Here is a 6,662-nt window from a genome sequence, read left to right as displayed (position 1 = left end):
CGACAGCTAGAAACCCCCCCCCCCCCCTCCCGCGAATTCCCGGACTGATCGCATAATCTGAGAATTTACGTGGGATAAAGCGCGCGCTGCTCCTTCATAGAAATCACAGTCGTAATGAACACTCGGCGATGCACAAAGCGAGAGGCTTTGTGCTAGGAGAGGTTTGTGGCAATATGCTCTTCGGCGGATTTAAAAGCCCCTTCTTCCGTTGTTGTAAAGATCGTACTCCGGATCCGCTGATAAGATTATAAACTGAGCTCTGGAATTACGATAGAGAGAACGGACCGAGCGCGTTTGAAGCGACCTTTACAAAGCACGGCGAATCGGAACAGCTCGCAGCTTATTACGTCTCGAACGATTTCAGCCGTAAATAAGTCACCGTGGCGTGAGCAAGGAACACTTGGCAATCTTAACTTTTGATATTCTCGGCGCAGTAAAAATCCTCTTCGCATCGAGCGTCGAAGTGAGATAAATTCAGCAAATTAAAAAATACCGAGTGCGCAGCGTGTCTGTGTTTACAATAATTTTCAGATAACGAATCGGCGAGAAAGAAAAGTTCCTCATTAAATAATAGGATATTGCGCGTGATTTTGTTGAAAAATGTTATGACGCGTCATATCGCATTATCGGCGGTTTTTTTTCCCGTTTCCGAGATCAAGCATGAATTTTCTGCGATGCGATAACTCATTGTTCCCCTATCTCGATACGCAGATGAAATCGCCATATAATCGCGCGCAGCAACGTGTCTCTTTCTCTCTGCATGCTCGCCGAACGATCTAAAAGAGCGCGAATTTAAACCATGACATAAGCCTACGAGCCTGACAAGATTCATCCTCGACCGGCAGTACGCGCGCCCACGCGATTTCACGCCGTCCATTCGGAGCGGTTTTATAAAGGTCGGAGACGGGTGCTTCCGAAGTTCATCTATTACGGCGCGCGTTTCGTTAGGAATTACAACGAGCCTCCGCGTGCAAAGGAACGCTTCTGGCGTCTGTCGTATTTTATCTGTAGCTTCGCTTACAACGATGTCTATTGTCGCTCGTCCGAGAGAGTTTCGCGAGAGGGAGACGGCATTAAAGCTTTAATTTAATTCGAGAGGAACGATAAAAAAAGAACGTTCGTTCATCTTCGGACTGTATCTTCACGCTTTCGCGAAGGTAATTGCGGGCAATTTCAAGACGGTACGAAACGTTTGAAGAGGAAAGAGAAACGTCGATTGTTTTTACACAGTGACAAATTTTGTGTAAGTAACCATCTTCTGAAATTTTTGATTTATTTTAACACGAAAATATGTTTAAAAAATTCATAAATATATTTTAAATTAACGTATTCGCCTTGTTAACATTACTATTTAACAAGTTCACCTTGTTAAAGTAACACAAAAATCTCAGTGGACCTTTATTTACGAGGAAAATTTTTTACCGTGTAATGAAGAGTACATATTCAGAAGTATTTTTTTTTTAGAGAATTAAAAAATTTCTCCTCTCGCGGAATGACGAAAGATATTGAGAAATCAGCGGTGACGCTTCCATTAATTCAGCCGACGGTCGAAATTAGAGCGACATACGTTGCATGTTTTGCGGGGACGTAGTTTAAGGTATTCCTCCGCTGCACAACATTATGCATGCACCGTCCTATTCACCTAGCGGGTACATGTTAGAGTGCACAGGAATATTTCGAGCATTACGGCAGGGCAAAGTTTTCCTCTTAATTTCGCGCGTCTCTTGTTACTTTTACCTCTATGAGCAACAAAACAGTGCTAGGAACGAGACACTATTAGAGAGACGCGCCGTATATCTCGCTGCGCGAGATATATCTGGTAGACGCGCTTACGTAGCTGGCCGCCGAATTATGCGACACTCGCATAAATTAACGTTCACGACGCGTTTCTGATACACTCCGCGCGATAATTCTCAAGCCTCGGGACTTAATGTCGATCGATCAACTTTCGTGTCGATGCTATCGAACCTACGAACGTCTCACGTCGAAATTCGCGCGTCGCATTAATTACCTTGAAACAGATTCCTACCGATAGATCCGCAAACCGCCCTCTCAATTCCAGGCAAATATGTACCGGGTGTAATTAAATTGCATCGCTTGATATCGCGAATGTAAGATGTAAATGCAATTTCCATTTCACTTCGCGAGCGTTTAGTTTCACAAACGGGAATGCTTCGCATTGTTGCATCTACTTTGCAACAACGTCCCCTCCCCACCTGCACGTCTCGCGTAATTGTATCGCTTCAACGGCGATTTAATTATCGTTTTCTTTTTGACGGCTGATGAATCTATCGCGCCACGCTAGGCAGCCATTAAATCTGTTTCTGAACGGATTAAGACTGAGCTACCGGATCCGCGCGTTGATCGCGGACGCGCATTAAGCCACCATAGAAACGAGCGATCTGCGAGGAAAAGATTGTTGACGGAGGTCTCCTTACGCGTTCCGACAAAACATAATCGTCGTGCGCGCGTCAACTTCACGTTTGTCTGAGAAAATAAGTCATCCCGCTGTTGTAACGACTGCACACGACAGAGATCGATGTTTTCTATACTTTAATTAACCCTTTCCAAGTTTCTACTTCGCATACGACCGTGTCCTATTTCCAAATATTTCATTAAAGCCTTAATTAGCAAGAGATAACTAATTCCGTCGACGACGTAGAATGGGGTGCGCACAAATAAAATATGTCGCGTGGAAATTGATAACATAAATGATAAATTCTGCAATAACATAATATTTCACGAATACCTGACAATGATATCGCGATACGCGCAATATTATAATAATTATCGCTACGCAAATTCGCTTATTACATAATTAACTTGCACACACAACCGTCCGAATAAATTGTTAAATATAGTCGGCGTAGCATGTGCCCGATAATTTCTCCGAACAATTGCCTTTTCAGTTCGCGCTATCAATCTTTAATTTGAAGATTCAGATAAATATAACAAATGTTTTATATCCCGTATCGTCATGATCAGAGAGAACCGGAACAAGCAGATGATTAATTAATTTTTGATCCGCGATCATCGATAATTAAAGAATACGTGATAGCACGCAAATAACATTTTCAAATTAAATCCCACCGTAAAGCAGGTTCACATTAGTCGTTACGGTTTCGATATCATCTCGATAATTATCGTTATTATCTATATTGGCGCATAATGTGATCTTCATATAAATCCTAAAACCTGAAATCTAACTTGACACGTTCTCCTGTCGTTATTAATAAATAAATTTTCACTGGAATTTACACCCGTTTAATTTTAAAACGACACATGCTCGCGTTGTTCCTGTTAAAATAATGTTTTCATTATTTTCTTTTATTTCATTATTTTAACAATCTATAGAAGTACACTTTTCGACGACGTAACATTAAGTTGTTACAAATCTGAGAGACATAAACAAATGTCTTCCTTTTTAATCAAGCAGTTTAAAAGAAATATTCCCAAAGAAATGAAGCGCGGAGACGGCACCTGCCGACGGCGGCGATTAACCCGTTACTTCATGAGAAAAATTCGAGACGGCCGTTTCCCAAAGAAAGATAGAGAGCGCGATTCGGTAAAGAGGGTTTCACATGTGGGTGCATTACACCCGCGAGTACATCGTCGATCCTGCACGATCAGCGTGGCGGAATAAGCCGAGTTTCTTTTGAACGGAGGCGCGTAGAGCGCGCGATGCGTATCGTTTTCCGTGTTCGAGAGCCCGGTGGTTCTGGCTATTCCAGCTGAGGACAGTCACTTAATACGTTTTGAGGAGGGATTAGGTATCGTGTTTCGTTCGACTTAACCGTATAATGCAGGCTTGCGACCGGCAGAGCATCTGCTCCCAGGCCGCGGGCTCTCGACTCCTGTGTCCCTTCGAGAGACTCGAGGTCTCGACTTTTCGAGGCCGAGGAGGACCGCTGGGGAGATGACTGGGAGATTGGGAGCGTCGGGAGAGATAGAGAACGGAGAACGAGCGAGAGAGAGAGAGAGAGAAAGAGACGTTATGCGCGGGAGCGCATGAACGGGTTGGACGAGTGTGTGCGAGCAGAGGCCACGACTGATAGGTAGGGATGACATAATGCTGGGTCAATTCAATACGTATCGCCGCTACTGACGCGATTCAGTTGTCAAGAAGTCATTCAAGGGACTCGAATAGGTATCGAGCGGGGTTACTCAATATCGAAACGCGATGTCGATGCATAGGAGGATGGTTACCGAACAAACGCTATTTCGGTCGCGCAAGCCCGAAGAACGTCCGGACGTTTCCCGAATTATTCCGTTATTCGGGAAGTAACAGCTATGTTTAAGGGTTATCGCTCGTACGTGGCGCGTTGAAAAACTGCTCGCGAGAAAAGTTCAACGATGGCCGCCAACGGGTGATTTCGAGACTTCTCTTGAACGCGAGTTCGCGACGGCGACCCGTTTTGGATTTGAATTGGCCTCTCGGATGCGTACACCGCGAGAGGCTGCCGGGATATATCTGGCAGATTGCAAACTCTTATGCGAACTGGTTGCGGTGGTTGCCGGCGACGCGAGATCCGCACGTTGTTGGGAACAGTTGCCGCGCGGTGGATTGAGTTCTTGAAAACAGGCTGTGGTATTGTCTTGTTGCGAGTACGCGGTTTGTGTGCACAGAGATACTTGGGAGTTCCTGCCACTGTGCAAAGGGACATATGCGAACTTGTTACCGTTGCGTGCAATAGCGGAAAATTCATATGCTATTAACGCAACAGTTGGTGGAATAGCGAATGAGTGCTCTCCCCGAAGTACATTACACTATATGTCTCTCTAACTACATCGGGTCATAAAAGAATAAGTACCGCAGAAGAGCGACAGAAAGTACAAGAGAGATAGAGGGAGAGAGAACTGAACAATGGGCAAGGTAGTTTTCGGATCGTGCGGAAGACTCATTAAAAATTCGACCGTAGGTTTAGAAAAAACAATATTTCTTGCGTATTTATTTTTACTTTAATATAATGAACGATCTGCAAGTAATTATGCGATTCTTTTCTGCAGATATAATTACCGCTTAATCAATTAGTATACCTTCCTGTGCTGATTAAAAAAAAAAGTTCAATTAATCACAATCCTCCATTTTGAAGATTGTTACGCGTATCTGAATTTTTTTAATCTGTGTAAATTTCATCCAGGAAACGATAACTGCTAAAAACATAAATTCACGTTTCTTATTTAACGCGAATATTACGCAACGGAGGTGGGAGTGCACGCTTTAATATCGCGAGTTATGTTCCGACCACGCTATATTACAAAGACAGTTATGTTCGCGTATTTCCTTTTTTTTTTCTTTTTCGTACGGTTGCCGGAGCGGTTTCGAACTTAAACGAGCCGCGGCTGACCTCACATCCGGTTCTCTTGGGGCGTGAATAGAATCAAATGGAACGGAGGGTTACTAAATGACAATGGTCAACTCGTACGCGCCGGTTCTTATTTCCGGTGCAACGTTGCGGACATTGTTCATCGCGTCCTACGTAGCGTATGACAACGAAAGGCGCGCTGCTTGTCGTATTTTAGTACGATTCGATTATATTCAACGATAGATTCAATCTTACATGTTTAATTCGGAAATTTTAATTCAACAAATTTTGATGAAAAATAAAATTGTATTATATATTTATATATATAATGGATGTGTTACAAATTGAAAATATATGTAAGAACGATCGACTTCATTTCATATCACCCAACATAATTTTTTATGTTACATATATCTCTTTATACATCCCGTGATTTGAGAATAAATTACTAAGTTTTCGATCCGTCCGCTCTGCATTCAATTTTTTGCGAAGTACAATCGAGAGATGTATATATGTTACTGTGTGTTATTAGAAGTACGCACAAGGTCGTAAAAATTGAGGTTATGACCGTTGCACGCCGGGAAATTTGCTTTAGACGTTTCCATAAACACAATATATTACCATGCATATGGCTCAATTTGCACAGTTTTACATGCAGCTTGTATCTTTATCCCCGGAGAATTGCCGTCTTTCTCCCTTTCCGCGGTATTATCATAACGCCGAAATTGTAAGCGACTCGCGTAATGCCGATTTTATGCGAATGATAACGGTAATCTCGTAGTAATTGAATACAAAGTGCAATATTAAGATAGTCGCGCATCTGAAAGATATATATGTGAGATTGTATTAGATTTCACAGGAGCTTAATTATTTATATACCGCGATTACGCGTCCCATGCATTTCGTGACTAATTCGAAAGTCAATTTATGCAATCTTGGTATTGCAATTTCCGTCAAATATAATCAGGACAGTTTGTTTCGTCCTTAACTTCGACGTTAATTAATATAATATTATTTTTTCTAGTAATGGATCGTGAAATAAAATGTTGAATATAACATTGCGATATCACAGCAATATCGCAATAGGCTCGCGACACTCGATGTTAAAACAAACGGTACTTTATTCCTTTGCTACTTGTATGAGATAAACGACGAACGACGAAACATTCGATATTTCTCGCAACGAGTTACGTCAGGAAGCCACTGTTGGACGCAGAACTTAATCGAGGATAGGGAGTGTTCGATGGAAAATAAAATTAAGGTTAAATCGCTGTGTTGCTTCCAATACGTGGCACGGATCATGGGTTTTTGCGCGAGGCACATTAATGACTTTACACGAAGGCTTTCTCGCGTTGC

At 42.5% G+C, this 6,662-nt stretch overlaps 1 protein-coding gene across 1 annotated transcript in view; it reads left to right on the top strand.

Annotated features, from left to right (window-relative positions):
• The window catches only part of LOC106743838 (neural-cadherin-like), a 58,213-nt gene that overhangs the window by 32,023 nt on the left and 19,528 nt on the right, over nucleotides 1-6,662 (top strand).

This window comes from Dinoponera quadriceps, unplaced genomic scaffold (assembly GCF_001313825.1).
Source record: "Dinoponera quadriceps isolate SergipeBrazil2010 unplaced genomic scaffold, ASM131382v1 scaffold1153, whole genome shotgun sequence".
Classification (NCBI taxonomy): Eukaryota; Metazoa; Arthropoda; class Insecta; order Hymenoptera; family Formicidae; genus Dinoponera; species Dinoponera quadriceps.
Note: the sequence above shows the minus strand (reverse complement) of the source record. Positions and strands in the feature narration are given on the sequence as shown.